The following is a 21,584-nucleotide window of genomic DNA, read 5'->3' on the forward strand; positions in this document are numbered from 1 at the left end:
TCTTCGGTTTAAACCAGCATCTGCAGTTCCTTCCTACACATTATATTTTTAGGACTCTATTTCTTGGAGTGTAGGAGGGTGAGTGGTGATCTTATTGGAGTGTATAAGATCATGAGGGGAATAGATAGCGAAGATGTACAGTCTTTTACCCAGAGTAGGGGAACCAAGAACCAGAAGACATAGGTTTAAGGTGAGTGGGGAAAGATTCAATAGGAATCTGAGAGGCAACCTTTCCACACAGATGGTGATGGGTATTTGGAATGAGCTGTCAGAGGAGATATTTGAGGCAGAAACTATAACAACATTTAAAAGACATTTAGACAGGTACATGATAGGATAGGTTTAGCGGGATATGGGCCAAAAGTGGGCAGGTGGTACTAGTGAGAGGGAGCATCCTAGTTGTCATGGTCAAACTGGGCCGAAGGGCCTGTTTCCATGCTGTATGACTCTATAATCAATCTGCCATCTCCCCATTATCTGACATGTCTTGGCAATTAAAATTTTTTTTGTCTTTCTGCTGAGATTCGCATGCAACAAACAGCTTTTCACTGTACCTCAGTACACATGACAATAAACAACTGAAACTGAATTCTAAAAATGTATCCCACGACTATAATCCAGTCCTACTCAGGAGACAAATTTCCTCTGATGTGACTTTGAATGAGCCACACGGAGACCACATCTTTATTCAGCGCAGAAAGCGGGAATTCTGAAATAACTCAATGTACATCAAGTTTTTACCCATTTAGTTTAGTACAGACTTACAGCAAGGAAATAGGCCCATTGGCCCATCGAATCCGCACTGACCAGCAATCCCTGCACATTAGCACGATCCTACACACCAGGGCCAATTTACAAGTTTTAATCAAAGCTAATTAACCTACAAACCTGTACATCTTTGGAGTGTGGAGGAAATCGAAGCACCCGAGGAAAACCCACGTGGTCACAGGGATAACGTAAAAAACTCCATACAGAGAGCACCTGTAGTCAGAATTGAATCTGTGCCTCTGGCGTTGAGAGGCAGCAACTCTCCCATGCGCCACCTTACCCACTCTCTTCAAGATAAAAAAAAATAGCAGGTGGATACAATACCAATGGTTACAATCACACAGCTTACTTCAATTTCTTGCACGTGGATAAATGTTTCCAACAAATTACACATTGACAATGGGAGCACATCAGGATATGACAAGATAATCAAATACCTTTTCTGGGACAAAGTAATTCACATGGATGGTCTAAAAGCTTCAGAGGACAGAAACCCCAGGCATATGGCACTCTAGCTACTCAAATACCAGTTATTGATTGCTTAGCTGGTTTGTTGCTGACTGTTTAACATGGCATCATTCTCTGCAACTTTGTGCAATACATATGTGAATGTCCTGTGGCCATGCAAGATTACAAACTATATATTTTTGTGATCTGCTGTAAACCGGTAGCCTGCTCGTTTCAAACAATGCTGTTCCTTTACAGAATATTGTCCTTTTAATTTCAAAAATGATTAATAATTATAGTTTACATTTTGAAATTGTTCATGAAGACTGTTGCTCATTCATACTGATGACTGCTGTATTTAAAACCTTATATTTTGACAAAGGCTGTTTCTCAGCAACACCTCCTAAATGTACCACTTATCCAATACCATTATTTTGTTTGTGGCCTGCAGTTTAGATTAGTTTAGAGGTGCAGTGGGGATACAGGTCCTTCTGCCCACTGAGTCCTTGCCGACCAGCAATCCCCGTATACTAGTTCTATCAGACAGACTAGGGACATTTTACAGAAATCAATTAACCTACATGTATTTGGAATGTGGGAGGAAACCGGAGCACCCGGAGAAAACCCATGCGGTCACAGGGAGAACATACAAACTCCGTAGAGACAGCATCTGTAGTCAGAATCACACCCGGTTCTCTGGCACTATAAGGCAGCAATTCTACCTTTACACCACATGTTGGCTTCAATCAATCAGAAAATATATATTTTTAATCAGTCTTGCTTTTACATACCACAAGTTTCTGAGGAATTCTTGATTCTGAATTTCCTGCCTAATAAATTTACACGTCCAATTGCTCAACTGGTTTTCCCCATCTTCAGCATCTTCCCGATAACCTGATATTATCATATCCAATATTCTGATCAACAGCGCTTCATCTGAATTGATTCAAAGATTATTATCCAGAATAGTTAAATTCACAGATGTGGATTGATCTGCAGCGTGTTACCAGAATTTTCTATTTTTATTTCAGGTTTCAGGAAATCACAATATTTGCTTATGAGGACTCTTTCAACACTATTTCATATTCTGGGAGTAATTATATTGGTCTTTCTGCTCCTTAAAATGCATATTGTTGAGCAATTTTATATATCATCAGCTGCTGTTCCATGCTTCATATTTCCACCAAATCTTTGAGCTATTTGGATCAGTCCACTGCCATTCTCAGCTCAGAAATATTTGATTAGTGTAACTTGAGCATTTGAATCGAAGATTTAGATTATAAAGAGTACAGGTTACAACACAGAGAAATTGAAGTTCTGTTCAAAAGTAAACAATAATGGCTAATTTATGTTTGATTTTGTAAAAATTGCACTTTTTTTTCCTTTTCTCCTATAAGTGGTGGCATGTTATTGAATGCTTCATCTTTGGCATTATCAAAATGGCTACTTTCTTTATGCTGAGATGGAGACATGGAGTTTAAACAATTTCTGTTCTCATCTGTCTTCTGTGCAAATATTTTCTCCACTCTACTGGATAGATTTATGGAAAGGGATCACAGATACATATTTCTTGCTTACCTTGTGCCAAAAGAATTCAAAGTTCTTTTCATAATCCCAGCCAACATCAATTAACCTGGCATAATCCAAGAGTTAAACTTTGTTTGGTAATGTGATTTAAGGAATGGGGTCACAATTTAATGTTTCTACTTACCTTCTGCCAAAGGAGTTTAAAGTCCTTCGCACAATCCAGACCGACTTTCATTATGTGATGTGTATTGATCATTTGAAGTTCTTGGCCTGTCATCAATTAGGCCAAAAGAGGAGGAGGAGGTCAGGATTAGTGTTGCCAGGAAATGGGTGACGTCTCTGCAACAAAAACCCAAACTAAATCCTAGGATTCACCTAGGCTAAACATAACCTGTGCAGATTGCTATGATCTCTTGTAGGTTTTGTGAAGGTCAGTAAACTCACCTGGAGAAACAGTGCGATGGTATGAAGAGTCTATCTGGTACTTACACACATCATTGATTCCTTCGCCCAAAATCTCGATGATGTGTATCCAGGTCTTGGACCATCTGCCAATAGGAAATGTTTCCCTCTTTTAATCAAACTAATCCATTCATGAGTCAGCACCAGATACTTTGGACCAATTGGCACTAAAATGAGTTACTATTTTGATATAGAAAATTGTATGTGCCGAAGATAGACACAAACAGCTGGAGTAACTCAGAGGGACAGTCAACATCTCTGGATAGAAGGAATTCTATATTTCTATATTTGCATGTGATGTACTGAGATGCTCCGGCTGTGTCTCAACAATATTGTTTATGTCCTGTCATCCTCCTGGCAAGAAATCTGACATGGTGATGAAACCAGAAATTTAGAGGTATGCTGCCTATATATTTTTTCAGACATCTGATTTTGCCTTTTAGTGTCACATATCCAGATTTCTGAAAAAGTATCTCGACCCAAAATATCACCTATTCCTTCTCTCCAGAGAATGCTGCCTGTCCCGATGAGTTACTCCAGCATTTTGTGTCTACTTCTAGATTTCTGTCGCTCATTGTCAGTAGCTTCCTTATCAGAAGCAAGCATTAGGAAATAATTTTGTTGAAGGCAGCACAAACCTTTTGCGCTTGTGCTCTGACCAGCACCTAGCCTGGTCTCCTGGCACTCGACAAGAAGACTACACATCCTGGGACACTGTCATGGCCATGGCCCCCACAGATCATGTCTCCTTTCTCGAAGGGACAAGGTAGGAAATAGGGGGTGAGTAGTGGGGATGGGGACGGTGAAATTGGTGGTGGACATGGAATGGGGAGAAGAGTACGTCAACATAAACCGCAAGAGTGACTGCACTTCCAAAGTACTCAACTATTCAAAATGTATTCTAGAACATCCCAAGAACCTAGGAACCTTTTTTAGCTTTAAATAGACACAAATAGCTGGAGTTTTACTCATCGGGTCAGACAGCATCCCTGGAGAAAACGAACAGGTGACACTTCGGTTCGAGACCTTCGGATTCAGAGTCAGGGGAAAGGGAAAGGAGAGATAAAGACGGTGATATAGAGATATAGAACAAATGAATGAAAGATATGCAAAAAAAGTCCTTCTCTCCAGAGATGCTGTCTGACTCGCTGAATTATTCCAGCTTTTTGTGTCTATCTTCGGTTTAAACCAGCATCTGCAGTTATTTCCTGCATGTCTTTATCAGCTTTATTCTTTTATTCTGTGCTGTCAGGGGGCCCCACAAGGCATGCTTCCCTTGTTCTCAATTCACATCTCCGCCAATTCTGTTCTCAAGGTGAGACTTTCCACTTTCAATCATCTGAAATGTCTTCTTTCTTTAGTAAATGCAGCTTCCTGTCCTGCTGGTGTGGATTGATCCCTTCCCCATGCCTCCTCAGAGTCTGCTCTCATTTCCAATCCCCCCCAACAGAACAAGGATAAGAGTTCCCCTGGTACATCCATCACATCATTGTCCGACATTTCCTTCCACCATCAGTCACATCTTCCTTTCCCTACATTCTTTCTGCTTTCCACAGAGACCACGCTCTCTCTACAAATCCTTGTTTCACTCATCCCTTTTGAACAGGTGTCAGAGGTTATGGGGAGAAGGCAGGATAATCGGGTTAGATGAATTGGTTAAGATTATGTAGTGTTTGAAAGTAGACATTGAAGGAATATTCTGTACATTATGTCAGCCATTATGCTTTAAATTGCTCATGAAGATCAGCTATAATTGATTGGCGTAGTAGACTTGATGGACTGAATGGCCTGATTCTATTCCTATTTCTTATGACCTCCTGAACTGATCACTCCGCTCCCCAGGTACTTGCCCCTACAACTGCTGGAGATGTAACACTTGTCGCAACACCTCCTCTCTCACTTCTATCCAGGAATCCGAGCTGCCCTTCCAAATGTGACACAGGTTCACGTCCACCTATTCAAACCTCGTCTGCTAGGTGTTCCTGATGTGACCTTTACTTCAGCGAAAGTAAGCATAGAATAGGTGGCCATTTTGTTGAACACTTCGTTCTGCATGCAAAAGCCTGCTGGATCACCCATTTGACAACCATTTTAACTCCCCTTCCTATTCCCATGCCGATTCTATGAACATTGAATTATCCGATTTCAAGTAATACCCTTCTTCCATCTCCTCTCTTTCCTGTGCCCCACACCCATATACACACATACATCTTCCACCATCTGCCAGTCCTCAGTCCCCAGTTATCCCACTTATTCCCTTCCTTCCCTTTCTCATTCAGGCCCCATTTCCCTGTTAAGCACCTGCTTTCTTTTTCCTCATCCCCTTTTACCTATATCCCTCCCTCCGACTTTACGTTTCACTCCACCTCATCTCTCCTTAACTGACACTGTTTTGTCTCAGCACCTCTGTCGCTTATTTCACTCATCTGCCAATCAATCCCCTTCCACCTTACCTGTGTCCAACTAGTACTCGCCAGATTTTGTCCCAGCCCCCCACCTCTTCTCCATTTGTTTACCTTCCTATTCCAGTCTGAATAAAATCGTTTTATTGACACGAATCGTCATCTGTCAATACCCTCCACAGATGCTGCCTGATCTAATTGAGTTCCTCCAGCACTATGTGTGTTTTTCTCATAATTCCTGCATCTGCAGTTTCCTGTGCCTCAATAGAGTTATCCAACTCCAGCACATCATCTCTCTGCCACTGGATTCAATGGAGTAATGGAGCAGGTGGTCAGATGCACTGTCATCTTACCAGCTTGCCTTGAACTTCCATGTTGATATAAATGAGCTACTTGTAGATTTTGTATGCAAATATAAATGTGCACTGCCGAACAATTTGGCCCGACATTTTTTTTTTGCAGCTCTCTAATATTTCCCTGTGGGAACTCACAACTTTATTTGCGCACATCATTTGCAATCACATGGACAATGGGACCTGGACTATTGCCAAGCCTTTTCACAATGTTCTACAATCACATAATGGCATCCTTGACCTTAGTACCAACCTGAATTATGAATGTGACAGTAAAAGCGCCTCTCTCTCCAACTAATTATTGCTTTTCTAATGTTTCTCCTCTCGGCTCTGCAGCGATGTCACTCTTGAAGCCTCACCAATATTTGGTGCTGAATACCGATTACAGATGAGCAGCTTGTCTGTCAGTCACCCGTTGCCCTCTTGTGAGTGTATATAGCATTAAGCTGTGGAGTCACCATCTCTTGAGAATTACTGTCCATAAGCTCTCAGGTAGATGCATCTGTAATTGTCCAAAGCACAAACAGAACCCTGGAATTCCCAAACGACATTGGAGAAGATGCTCTGCCAAGTTTCCAGTTATCGGAGTATCCTTCCTTCCTCTTCCCCTTCCTATTTAATTATTTTATTTAAGTTATGTATTGATTTATTTTAATAGGTTGTTTTTTTGCCAAATAGTTAGTTACTTTAGTTTGCTAATAATTTAATTTTTGGTGCCTTTTTGACTTCAAAACAATGATAAAATAAAAGGCAGTGAATCTTGTAAACAAACCACCGAGCTGCCTGCTTGTGACAACGTCCTTCGATGCCTCTGCTCCTTCCAGTGGTTCAATATTGCTGTCTATTTATCTGCTCTGCTTCAGTCCCAGATCAGATTTGCTCCTCCCCTCTGTAATAAAGCTTCAGAACGGTCTTTTCATAAGCTAGGGCACTGTCCGATTCACCTCTACCCTATTGCGGAAATTGGAATCTATCTACAGAATTATGCTCTACTACGATGAGAATTATATTCTTCACTCTATATCTTCCCCTTTTCTCCATCTATTGTACTTGACTTTGACTTGATTGTGTTTATGTGTAGTATTAACTGAACTAATTGGAAAAACAAAGCTTTTCACAGCACCTCAGTTGCAAATTCAACAACCTAGACCAGTGTATGCTCTTTCCTACTTGCTCCACATCTAATCAGTTCACTTGTACGTCTCCAGCTGTAACTTCCAACACAGAGCTTGATGTTTTTATATTAGAGGCTCAGATTGATTAAGGCTCTACATGCATTTAACTACTTGGCATATTCTGAATTTTGTTTGTTGGGTGCGCCTGCACGTATCACCAAAATAATGTGCTATGGTGTTTGGGACACAGCAATGTCATGTAAATGAAAGTAGTCTTGATTACTATTTTGTTGCAAACCCTTTGCATGCATGACTGCTTGGAGTCTGCGATTCATAGACGTCACTTCTCCTTAGAAATATGGATATTCTTTTGACCCCCCCATCTTTAATTATTAGGTGTGCTCAGGTATCAGGAGATCTCAGAACCAAATAGCATATAACAGTAGCATATAGCCATATAGCAGTTGGGTTCAATGGAATTAATTTTGAAAATTTAGTTTAGTCTATCGTCATGTTTAACGAGGTACAATTAAAAACTTTTTGTTGCGTGCTATTCAGTCAGCGGAGAGACTTTACATGATTACAGTCAAGCTGTCCACAGAATACAGATACAGGTTAAAAGAAATAACGAGGTAAAGTCAGATTAAAGATAGTTTGAGGGTCTCCAATGAGGCAATTGAAATTGGAAGAATTGTCTTAACATTGTAGTAATTATTTTTTTAATGAAAGTTAGATTGGTAATCAAACCCATTTGTCAGAGAAAGCAAATTGTAATAATTATTTTTTTATGAAAGTTAGATTGGTAATCAAACCCATTTGTCAGAGAAAGCAAATAATTTAAATGCTTGGGACCTCATTCCTCCAGTTAGCAAATGGTCACTGAGAGTTAAAACATATCAGATTTAAGTGTGGTTGTTTTTCTCAATATCCAAACTTTACTTATTTCTGTATTTATTTTAACTTCTGCTTATTCCATTTTGTTTCTCTCTTGCTTTTCTTTTTCTGTCTTGCTTCTCTGGATTGCTTCCAGTACCTTGTGATGGTAAGGGCAGGAACAGGGAGATAGGGAATATGAATGTATGGCTGAGAGGCTGGTGTTGTACTTCGTGATCCGGTACCTGTTGTACCTTTAGTGACTCTGGACGGACCACAAGTACACGTGTATAAAAGGTTACAATGCTGGAGCTCAACTCCAGGCTGTTTATTCCGTGGTCATCTGGATCCAGAGTGACCACCCAATCACACCAACCTCTTATATACGCACTCCTGCACATGCAAACAAAGTAGTCCTTGGGATACACAAAGTAGTCCCAGGCAATATCACAACATCCCCCTTGTCTTATAAAAGAAATATATATATATATATATATATATATATGTAACAACAAACTCTAAACACAAACGTTTTTTTGAAACACCATATAACATTAACAAATATCAACGGTAACGTGCAGGTTTCTTACTGGCACGTCCCGAGCGTGTCACATAATCCCCATCATCATTACGGGCCGGTCGTTCCTCCGCTTCACATTGGGTCTCAACCCTATCGCTGTCTGGGGGGACACAATGGGGACCAACCCCTGGCTTCTCCAGTGGAAGATCTCTCAACTGCACTCGATTCCTCCTGAACCGATTTCCATTCGGCGTCTCAATAATGTAAGACCTTGACTGGGGTTCGTCGCAGACCGATCTCACTTCTGCTGGAACCCAGACCTGATTCGCTTTATCCAGAACCCGGACCTTCTGTCCAGCGTGCAATGGCAACAAGTCATGTCTCTTGACCGAACTGTCAAACTGTGCCTTCATATTCTGCTTACGCTCCTCAAGTCGCTCAAAGGTCCTCTGCCCTTCGTATGCCTTGTTCATGTCAAGGTTCGTGGGGAGAGGCGTCCGAATCTGGCTTCCAAACATCATCTCCGCCGGTGACGGTAACTTGGAATCAATCGGTGTAGTGCGCAAGTTGAGTAAAGCTGCTGCTACACTCTGTCTCGTTGCCAAGGACTTCTTGATAACAGACTTCACCGTTCGTACCATGCGCTCAGCCAGCCCATTCGACTGAGGGTACCTAGGCGACGACGTTGTATGGGTGATTCCCCATTGCTTGCACATGGACTGGAAAGCTTCACCCACAAATTGTGGACCATTGTCGGAGATGATCTCCGTCGGTGCTCCTAGCAGACCAAACATTCCAGTCACCATATTAGCAACCATGGCACTCGTGGTGCTTGTCAGTCGGTTGACCACCGGAAACTTGGAATGGTAATCCACCATGACAAGATATTGAACGTTGTCAATTTCAAACATGTCCATTGCTATTTTGGTCCAAGGTGTGACTGGTATCTCATGTGGCATGAGTGTTTCCCTCATTTGCTCTGGCATGTGCATCTGGCACGGACTACACCTTCGGACAAGGTCATCAATGTGTTGGTTCATGTTGGGCCAATAGACCATTTGTCTCGCTAGAAGTCTCGTCTTCTCAATGCCTTGGTGGCCAACATGAAGTTGCTGCAATACATCCTGTCTCATCGACTCAGGAATGACTACTTGCCGTCCTTTGAAAATGGCCCCATTTGACATGCCCAACTCATCTCGAAAAGACCAGTAGGGCCGCAGGTCGGTAGGTATCTCCTGTAGGGTAGCCGGCCATCCGGAATGGACATACTGCATAACCCTATGCAGTATAGGGTCACGACAAGTTTCTGTCTGCAGCTCCACCCTTTTGAGTTTGCCGAAGTGTATCAAGTCGACACCTAGCGTGTCCTCGATGTTGTCGAAGAAGATGCTCTCTACATGTACATCGAGATCTATGCTCTCTGTCTTCTCCGGATTGGGCAGCCTGCTGAGAGTGTCAGCAATGATCATCTCAGCCCCAGGTCTGTGCTCTATGGTGAAGTTGTATCCTTGCACCTTGATGAGCAACCGCTGCAGTCGGGGTGGGGCACTCACTCGTGAGTGGTTTGCCGCAGATAGTGACAAGAGGCTTGTGATCAGTCAGCACCTTAAAATCCCGCCCAAATAGGTACGTATGAAACCTTGTGATGCCAAAAACCAATGCAAGGGTCTCGCGTTCAATATTGGAGTAGTTGGACTGGCATGAAGACAGTGCCTTCGAAGCGTACGCAACAGGCCGTCCTTCCTGCGAAAGGCATGCTCCCACTCCTTTCATTGACGCATCTACCTCAAGGGTGACAGGAGCATCAGGGCGATAGTACTGGAGGACAGATTCCCCCTGTATGCAGCTCTTCAGGTTACAGAACGCCGTTTGGTGGTCTTCTTGCCACAAGAATGGGACATCTTTCTTCAACAAATCCCTCAAAATGGCGACCAGGTCAGCATACTTTGGGATGTAGGGCGATAAAAAATTCATCATCCCCAGGAACCGTTGTAAATCTTCCTTATCTTGTGGTGTTGGCATCTTATGAATGTCCTGCACCTTACCAAGATCTGGCCGAATGCCTGTGTCTGAATACATTGTCCCGAAGAAGTTGATGGAGTTAGCCTTCACTACGCACTTAGCACTGTTGAAAGCTAGCCCTTCCCGGGACGCTGCCTCTAACAGCTTCTGTAGATTATAATCATGTTCTTGCGCTGTGGATCCCACTATGACAATATCATCCGCAATGCAGACGCATCCAGGAACCTGTTCTATGATCATGTCCATACGCTGCTGGAATATATCCTGACTCACCGACAAACCGAAAGGCAACCTCATATAGCAATACCTGCCAAAAGGCGTGCGGAACGTGGTAAGTTCCTGGCTAGCCTCATCAAGTCGGACAGACCAATAACCCGCTTTAGCATCGAGTTTGGAGAACAATTTCCCATTGGCAAAAGCCGGATTGATCTCCTCAAGTGTCTGGATCTTGTGCGGGCAACGTTTGAGACTTGCATTCAAACGCTTCGGGTCTAGGCATACCCTGATTGACCCATCCTTCTTAACGGAGGTGGTTATTGAACTGCACCAGTCCGTATGGTGAGTCACCTTTCGGATGACTCCATCATCTTCCATTTTGTCCAACTCAGCCCGCAACTTGTCTTTGAGATGGATACTACATTTCCTTGGCGCATCAATGTGTGGTGTGGCCTCCTCCTTGAGATGAAGGGTGGCTGGCCCCTTGAAGTTGCCAATCCGATCAAACTGATTAGGCCACCTCTTCATTAGGTCTCCCACCGAGTTGAAACTGTCTTGCTCCTTCCAAGCATCTGATGGGTGCTCCTCTGTTCCCATAGCATGTATCGTGACAACCTGAAGTTGCTTAATACCTGGGAGGCCGATGACAGCGGATCCTGCCACGTCTACCACGAAAAATTCCTGAGGACACCACATCGACCCTTGGTATCGGCACGAAACGGATATAGTGCCAACACACATGATTTCCGTCCCATTATATGCTGTCAGACGGACTTTGCATGGTCGTAGGTGCTGCTTGTATTTGTCATTGGGATACATGTCTCGTATGATCCGAAGGGGAAGAGTATTTCCTCCAGCCCCGGTGTCTATCTTCACCTTCAGTCGATGTTGCCCCTTCATTGACGGGCATTTGATGTTCAACACCGCAAATGCCTCATCACCCATTGGAGGCATCCTGTCCATACCTGAAATGGTGATATTATGGACATACATATCCGATCCTTCCTCTTGACTGTCACAGCACGATGCATCACCGTCATGGGACTGCTGCTGCACCTCGTCAACTCGCTTGTATTTGCCCCTGGACCATTTAGATGGGCGCACAGGATCCACTTTATTCCTACAGCATTTTGCCCAATGCCCTTTCTTGCCACACTTCTTGCATGTGTCGCGATACGCCGGGCATTGCCTGGGCTTATGAAGCAAATCACAGTAGCCACAAGGGTTTTGTCTCTCATCCTGCGACTTCTGTTTCGTCGACCCTCGTGTCTTGACAGCATCAATATGGCTAGACCCGGGCTCTAAATTTGCAATGCGCTGTCTGCCCGCTGCAATGGCCTCATACTGCCTGCCTAACGTAAGCACCTCTGGAATGGTGTGACCTTTAGGCTTCTGTATAAGCTCTCGCTGTAGACCTTCATGGGGCGTGGACGTGATTACCAACTCCATGACTCTGTCAGTGAGCTCCTGCTCAGTGAAGTCACACTGGAGGCTTTTTTCGCGACACCGGGTCACAAACTAAGCAAGCAACTCCCCCGGCTTCTGGCGATACCGCATCAACTCCAACCTGTGGACCCTGAAATTTACCTTCGTCCTCAGCTGGTCCTCAAAAAATGCCCATATGCACTCCGGTTTGCTCCGATCCTCCACACTCAGACCTGACGCATTCAAACGACGAAGGCCTTCCACTCCCAAAGCGATTTTTATCTTCGTGGCCTGCTTAGATTCCGATGCAACTTCTAAGTCTTCCAGGCACAGTTGCAACCTTTCCTTGAACAGGGAGAACTCAGTGGGGATGTCCAGCACTTGCCAGTTCATTTCAGGTAACCGAGACATATTATTTGCACTATATGGCGGAAACACGGTAACTTGAACAATTATAAATAAAACCAAAAACAACCGTATCACAGGACCCCAACCCTTGCTATCAGCAAATCTATAGCACTATATGCATTCACAGAAATAAACATACATATACCATAGTATCAAATGCAAACAGTAATCTTGCAGTATTACACACAGATAAGCACACAAAGCAATGTCCAAATCTTCCCTTCAAGAAGCAGACTGGCCGTGTAGATCAGCGTAGCGTAGGCTCTAGATGGGTGAAGGTCGCTGCTCCACTGCGATGATCTGCCTCGCAACGATGGGCCCGCAACGATGGGCCCGCAACGATGGGCCCGCAACGATGGGCTCGCAACGATGGGCTCGCAACGATGGGCCCGCAACGATGGGCCCGCAACGATGGGCCCGCAACGATGGGCCCGCAACGATGGGCTCGCAACGATGGGCCCGCAACGATGGGCTCGCAACGATGCAGCTCCCAGCTGCTGTAACTGCGTTGCGATCGGGCCTCGGCTGCGGTGCGCGTTGGCCCCGCCCACAGGTGCTCCCGGCCGCTGCTACTCAGTCGACGCGTGCTGCCGCTGCCTCGGGCCCAGGGCCTTCCCGACTCACCGGTCGCCGCGCCTGGGTAAGGATGCAGTGCCTCGACCTTACCGGTCGTCGCGCCTCCGTGGGTGGTCGGTCCCTCCGGTCGCCGAACTCCCCCGCGATGTCGGGTCTCACCGGTCTCTGCACTCCCCCGCGATGTCGGGTCTCACCGGTCCCTGTCGGTGATGGTGTCGTCGTCGGTGTGGGCCTTCACACACCTCCCTCAGCAGCTTGCAACGTCCCGTCGGCAGCTCAGCGCTGACTGCAGATCAGGGAAGTGCACATACACGGTAGGCCCTGTCGAGAGGCAATCCAGCGTCCCGTACGAGCTGGAAACTACTCTTTATTTCTGTTTCTTTCCCCTAGGGCACTAGTTTAATTATTTTCGTAGTATAGTTTTCACCAAAAAAAAAATTCTTTTAAATTTAATTTTTTTAAATTTTTTTTGACTTGTGAACCTTTTCCGCTTGGGTTTCTCTTTACCTTTCTAGGCAAATCACCAAACCGCTGCCACCATGTTGTACTTCGTGGTCCGGTACCTGTTGTACCTTTAGTGACTCTGGACGGACCACAAGTACACGTGTATAAAAGGTTACAATGCTGGAGCTCAACTCCAGGCTGTTTATTCCGTGGTCATCTGGATCCAGAGTGACCACCCAATCACACCAACCTCTTATATACGCACTCCTGCACATGCAAACAAAGTAGTCCTTGGGATACACAAAGTAGTCCCAGGCAATATCACAACAGCTGGTGCAGGGAGCAGGGATTTAGATTTATAGACCACTGGGATTTCTTCTGGGGTATGGGTGACCTGTACAAAAGGGACGGGTTACACCTTAACTGGAGGGGGACCAGCGTTCTGGCAGGCAGGTTTGCTAGTGCTACATGGGTGGGTTTAAACTAAATAGTTGGTGGGAGGGGTTGACAAATTGGGAATATAAAGATGGAGTTAAACGGAAGTGATTACAGGAAAAAATGCAAAAGACTCCCGAATTAATGAGAAGGAAAGTTAGAGAAGAGATAAGAGAGTAAGGCCAGGGCCAATAGTGACCAGTGTGAAACGGAAGGTGAATACCGAAGTTAAAGTGTTGTTTTTGAATACGCGAAGTATAAAAAATAAAGTGGATGAGCTTGAGACTCAGTTAGACATTGGCAAGTATGATGTTGTGGGAATCACCGAGACATGGCCACAAGGGGACCAGGGCTTGGAGTTGAATATTTAGGGGTATACGACCTATCGACAAGACAGACAGGTGGGCAGAGCGAGTGGGGTCGCTCTGTTGGTAAGGAATGATATTCAGTCCCTTGCAAGGGGTGACATAGAATCAGGAGATGTAGAATCAGTATGGACAAAACTGAGGAATTATAGGGGTAAAAATATCCTAATGGGAGTTATCTACAGGTCCCCAAACAGTAGCCTGGATATAGGGTGTAAGTTAAATCAAGAGTTAAAATTGGCATGTCGCAAAGGTAATGCTACAGTTGTTATGGGAGATTTCAACATGCAGGTAGACTGGGAAAATGGACCCCAAGAAAGGAAGTTTGTGGAGTGCCTCCGAGATGGATTCTTAGAGCAGCTTGTACTGGAGCCTACCAGGGAGAAGGCAATTCTGGATTTAATGTTATGTAATGAACCAGATTTGATAAGGGAACTCAAGGTAAAAGAGCCATTAGGAGGTAGTGATCATAATATGATGTTTTAATCTACAGTTTGAAAGGGAGAAGGGAAAATCGGAAGTGCCAGTATTGCAGTTGAGCAAGGAGGACTATGGAGGCATGAGAGAGGAGTTGGCCAAAGTTGACTGGAAAGAGACCCTAGCAGGGAAGACGGTGGAACAACAATGGCAGGTATTTCTGGGAATAATACAGAAAGTGCAGGATCAGTTAATTCCAAGAGGAAGAAAGATTCTAAGGGGAGTAAGAGGTGACTGTGGCTCTTACTCCCCTTGGAGGACAGTATAAAACTTAAAAGAGAAGAAGTATAACATAGCAAAGATGAGCAGAAAGCCAGAGGATTGGGGCTCTCTTAAAGAGCAACAGAAGATAACTAAAAAGGCAATATGGGGAGAAATGATGAGGTATGAAGGTAAGCTAGCCAAGAATATAAAGGAGGATAGTAAAAGCTTCTTTAGGTATGTGAAGAGGAAAAAATAGTTAAGACAAATGTGGGTCCCTTGAAGACAGAAGCAGGTGAATTTATTATGGGGAACAAGGAAATGGCAGACGAGTTGAGCAGGTACTTTGGATCTGTCTTCACTAAGGAATTCACAAACAATCTCCCAGGTGTACTAGTGGACAGAGGTCCTAGGGTAACGGAGGAACTGAAGGAAATTCACATTAGGCAGGAAATGGTGTTGGATAGACTGATGGGACTGAAGGCTGATAAATCTCCAAGGCCTGATGGTCTGCATCCCTGGGTACTTAAGGAAGTAGCTCTAGAAATCGTGGATGCATTGGTGATCATTTTCCAATGTTCTATAGATTCAGGATCAGTTCCTGTGGATTGGAGGGTAGCTAATGTTCGCAATGTTGGGGGAGTCCAGAACCAGGGGCCACAGTTTAAGGATAAGGGGTAGGCCATTTAGAACGAAGATGAGGAAAAACTTTTTCAGTCAGAGAGTTGTAAATCTGTGGAATTCTCTGCCTCAGAAGGCAGTGGAGGCCAATTCTCTGGATGCTTTCAAGAGAGAGCCACATAGAGCTCTTAATGATAGCGGAGTCAGGGGGTATGAGAAGAAGGCAGGAACGGAGTACTGATTGTGAATGATCAGCCATGATCACATTGAATGGCGGTGCTAGCTCGAAGGGCCAAATGGCCTACTCCTGCACCTATTGTCTATTGTCTCTTGAAATTATTGTAGAAAATCAAATCTGCAAATTAATGTTGGAAGAATGGTTTCCAAAAAAATCTTGAATTATATTTACCCATGTTAGATTGGCAATCAATCAATTTTTCATAGAAAACCAAGAATTTTAAAACATTAGCTCATTCCTTCAGGCAGTAAATGGTCATTGAGATTTAGAACTTAACTGATTAAAAAATGTTTTGTATTTCCCTGGTCCAATCTTTTCTTCTTCCTGTATTTGTTTCCATTTCTGATGATTCTATTTTTTTTTGCTCTCTCTTGCTTGGTTTTCTTCCTCTGCCTTGTTTGCAGGGCAAAGGTAGATCTACGGCTTCAAAGTGCCAGAGAACTGGGTTCAATATCAGATGCCGGCTGTTTAGAGTTTGCATGTTCTCCTTGTCATCTCATGGGCTTCCTCTGGGTTTTCCAATTTCCTGCCATATCCCAAAGATTAGTAAACTGGTAGGTTAATTAACCACTATAAATTACCCTTAAAATGTAAATGAATGGTCGAATCTGCTGAAGAGAATGTGAGGGGGAATAAGAAAATGATTTAGTGGGAATGATTGATGATCACCACAGCCTTGGTGGGTCCAACTGTACAAGTAGTTAATGCATGCAACAGGAAAATTCAGATATCCTCATAACATAATTGGTAGATCTATCCCAACTGAGCGTTTTCATCCCAGATTGCTTTGTAACCTTCTGAAAACACAAAATAAAGGTAGATGAAAAAGTCTCAAGTTCTTGATGTTCCAGAATACATTTTAACAGATGACTACTTTTGAGAGCAGTCACTTTTGTGGTTTCATTTATGTAGACACAATACCAAAGTCAAGTCAAGTTGAGTTTGTTGTCATATGCATAAGTAGGAGATATACATCTATATACTAAAACTCTCATTTGTTTGTTTGTTTGTTCCTGAACTACAGCCAAAACGGTACACGATTACATGACATTTTTAGGCCCACCTTACTCACCTTCAGTCCTTTGGTGCTAATGGAAGAAGTTTCATTGAAATCGGTTCTATTTTTAAAGTTATTCACTTTTTAAAGTTTAAATCTATCTCCTAGGGAGGGAGGGGGAGGGAGGGAGGGAAGTAGGGGGGTGGAGGGAGGGGGAGGGGAGGAGGGAGGGGAGGGAAGGGGAGGGGGAGGGGTGAAGGGGGAGAGGAGAGAGGGGAGGGGGAGGGGGAGGGGGGAGGAGTGGCTGCTGCACCAATGCTGGGGAGGTTTGGGCCCAACGGGTCCACGGTCTATTATACAATAAAATGTGTTGCTTGCAGCAGCATCACAGGCACATAGTTCCAGACACACATAATAACAAATTATACATAAATACACATACTATTTCTAAAACAAAGAAGACTGTACAAAAAGACAAGGCATCAGTGCAAATTACAACAAGGAAAATAATCATGATCATGCAAGAGATGGATTATAGTGTTCCATTAATAATGTCAAATTAGTGTTTTCCCCATTCCATATCCACTCACCAACAGTACCATCTTCATTCCCACCACATAAGTTCATAAGTTCTAGGAACAAATGTTCTAGGAGCAAAACTTGGCCCATCAAGTCAACTCCGCCATTCAATCATGGCTGATCCATCTTTTCTCAACCCCATTCTCTTGCCTTCTCCCCATAATCCCTGAGGCCATTACAAATCAAGAATTTGTCAATCTCTGCCTTAAAAATATGCATTGATTTGGCCTCCACAGCCATCCATGGAAATTATAAAGAAATTCCTACTCGTCTCCTTTCGAAAGGTACATCCTTTTATTCTGAGGCTATGACCTCTGGTCCTAGACTCGTGGAAACATCCTCTCCACATTCACTCTATCCAGGCCTTTCACTATTTAGTTGTTTTAATAAGGTCCCCCCTCGTCCTTCTAAGCTCCAGCCAGTGGCCCAGTGCTATCAAAAGCTCCTCATTTGTTAACCCAATCATTCCTGAGATCATTCTCGTAAAACTCTTCAGGAACCAACATCAGCACATCCTTCCTCAGATATGGGGCCCAAAATTCATCATAATACTCCAAGTGTGTAGATTTAGATTTTTTAGATTTAGAGATACAGCGCGGGAACAGGCCCTTCGGCCCACCGAGTCCGCGCCGCCCAGTGATCCCCGCATATTAACACTATCCTACACACACTAGGGACAATTTTTACATTTTACCCAGCCAATTAACCTACATACCTGTACGTCTTTGGAGTGTGGGAGGAAACCGAAGATCTCGGAGAAAACCCACGCAGGTCACGGGGGGAACGTACAAACTCCGTACAAACGGCACCCGTAGTCAGGATCGAACCTGAGTCTCCGGCGCTGCATTCGCTGTAAGGCAGCAACTCTACCGCTGCGCCACCGTGCCGCCCCTGTAGGAAAGAACTGCAGATGCTGGTTTAAACCAAAGATGGACACAAAAAGCTGGAGTAACTCAGCGGGACAGGCAGCATCTCTGGAGAGAAGGGATGGGTGACGTTTCAGAATACGACAAATGTGGCCTGACCAGTGCCTTATAAAGCTTCAGCATTACATCCCTGTTTTTATATTCGAGTCCTATCGAAATAAATGCTAGCATTGCATTTGCTTTTCTCACTACCGATTTGACTTATAAAATAACTTTTTGGCAATTCTGCACCAGATTTCTGAATTCACTCCCCATTTAGAAAACAGTCTACGCTTTTATTCTTACTACCAATATGCATGATTCTTTTTTCTGACATTGACCCTACGAGGAGGAAGACATGATCTTCAGTAATGCCATGGCAATGTTCCAGGATGTGTATGTAATCTGGAGACAGGAATATGTGCAAACAGTTTGTGCTGTCTTCTGAGAAATAATTTTCTGATACTGGCTTGTGATGAGGAAGGCGCTGAGCAACATAAATTTAGATATATGATATTAATTGCAAATCTGATGTCTGAAAGATCTAGGGAGCACGCCACTTCATTTCTGGTACCAATTCTCACAATGCCAGATATCTCGCTGGGAGAACAACAGAAAATAAACAACATTATTGAGACACAGCTGGAGCATCTCCTGCACGTGAGATGTAAATATAGAAATTTGGGTTCAAATGTGAGCAATTCTCCTGTTGCTGCCTCACTAAAAATCTCAATTAATCTTAAGTGAGCATCTTCACCCAGGACAAAGTTTACTTTACAGGATTTCAATTTGGAGAAACAGTGGGTTCAGCCAATGTACATGACTTGACGCAGATTTAATTCATGGAAAGTCATGAGGGAGCTCCTTGAAAAGGCAATGAAAAAAGTTAAAGAAAAGGAGAAGTTTTCCTGCAGTGTCACTGTGTGAGAGAGTATGAGGCATATGGATAAGTTTCAGGATCACACTGAGAGCGTATTGACATTAGACATGCAATCCTGGAGTAATAAGAATGTTTGTATCTTTTTGACTTCCTATTGATTTATATGGTAGATTTAAATAAAGCATCAAATGAAGGGTTTCCCCGGCACCTAAGAGTGCCACATATAGTTCAATGATTCTTCCAGGTAAGTCTATTGACATTCATCAAAGCTACAGGGGATCAGGGCAATCTGCACAGAGCTATAGTTATAGTGGGCAGCACTGTGGTGCATCGGTAGAGTTGCTGCCTAACAGCGCCAGAGATCTTAGTTCGATCCAGACTACTGGTGCTGCTGTATGATGTTTGTATCTTCTCCCCGTGACCTGCATAGATTTTCTCCAGGTCCTCCGGTTTCCTCCCAGACTCCAAAGATGGACAGTTTTGTAGGCTAATTTGCTTGGTAAAATTGTAAATTATCCCAAGTGTATGCAGGATAATGTTAGTGTGCGGGGATCGCTGGTCGGCATGGACTCAGTGGGCCATCGGGCATCTTTCTCTAAACTAAAAAACCAAACTATAGTTAGCCCCGGTGAAACCTAGAATTTAGCGTGAGGGGTATCAAGAAGGAAGCTCTTTTAAACTAGCCTGCCAATACATTAACAGTCAGTGCATGCAGGCTTTTTCCTCATGTATATATTTATTGCATCACCATCACCAGCTATACAGAAACAGCTGTCACATTTGCAAAACTCCTTCATAGGTTGTGTTTCAACATCTTGTTCCTGTTTCTTTGAATTTTAACAGAAAAGTTTGATCTTTTCCAAGCAAAACCTCTTAGACCCAAGGTAAAGCTTGTAGCAACTCCCACGGACCTAGGACTTTGAATAATGGTGCCACAAATGGTGGCGTCAGCATGTGTAATATGTGCAAAAAGAATTGCACTGTGCAGTTGGATTGGTGACAAATAAAGCAAAGTTGAACCAATGAGAATTCTCATTTTATGCCTGCATTAGGCAACAAACCACTATCCGCAAGAACCAGATCTCACAAGCTAGTTTACCACAATTACAAGAGACCTACAGTATCATCACCACCGCTTTCTAGCTTTCTATTGTTCCAGGTAAAGCCTGCAGGCAATTACTTCCTGAAAGATTGATAAAGAATGAGTCATACTGAGTGCAATAATGCACAAAATGTAATCCAAACTCTATGCTAATAACGCAAGCAAATAAGCTGCAGATTGCATCAAAAGTGAGGTGCCAGCACGCTGGGCCCCTTCAAGGCCAGATATTGGATGGTATCTGCTGAAAATATTTAATTGAATGATTTCAGGGTTGAGGGATTTCAGTTGAAGGTTCACAGGGAGAAGCTATGATTGTACTCCTTGGAGAGAAAATAAAATTGAAGGGAGATTTGCTGTAGAAGATTGTGGTTGACATTGTTTAAAAATGCAAAACCTATTCCCATTGGCAGATCATCCAATGATCTGGGTACAGAGAATTAAGTCTTTAGGAAAATGAAGTGGGATAAAATCAAATCTTTTTTTAAAGATGTTTAATCCCACTTTTTTTTTTTTTTCAAAAGGACATGCTCCAAGCTTGGATTAATATGGGTGTTAGTTCAAACTGTAAGGCAGAAGAATGGGGTTTAGAGGGAAAGATACATCAGCCATGATTGAATGGCAGAGTAGACTTGATGGGCCAAATGGCCCAATTCCTCTCCTATAACCTATGAATTTACAGTACCAAATAATTTTGAAGAAATATAAGGAGGCATGGAACAGCAGATACATACAATTGTGCGACAATATTCATTGAAAAAGAAAAAAAAAGATCAATATAAATTTGCTAACAACATGTATATGGTTGGATCATGGCCTGGTTCGGCAACTTGATTGCGCACGAATGAAAGAGATTACAAAAAGTGGTGATCGCTGCTCGGTCCATCATGAGTACTGACCTCCCCACTATTGATGGGATCTATCAGCGGTGCCGTCTGAAAAAGGCAGCCGGCATCATCAAGGATCCATCCCACCCTGGCAACACTCTCATTTCAATCCTGCCATTGGGAAGAAGGTATAGGGAGGGGTCTGAAAACTGTAAGGTCCAGGTTCACAAACAGGTTCTTCCCAACAACCATCAGGCGACTGAACACTACGAACTCTGTTTATTCACAAAAAGCTGGAGTAACTCAGCAGGTCAGGCAGCATCTCAGGAGAGAAGGAATGGGTGACGTTTCGGTTCAAGACCCTTCTTCAGACTGATGTCAGGGGGGCGGGACAAAGGAAGG

This window comes from Rhinoraja longicauda, chromosome 1, assembly GCF_053455715.1.
Source record: "Rhinoraja longicauda isolate Sanriku21f chromosome 1, sRhiLon1.1, whole genome shotgun sequence".
In the NCBI taxonomy this organism is placed as follows: Eukaryota; Metazoa; Chordata; class Chondrichthyes; order Rajiformes; family Arhynchobatidae; genus Rhinoraja; species Rhinoraja longicauda.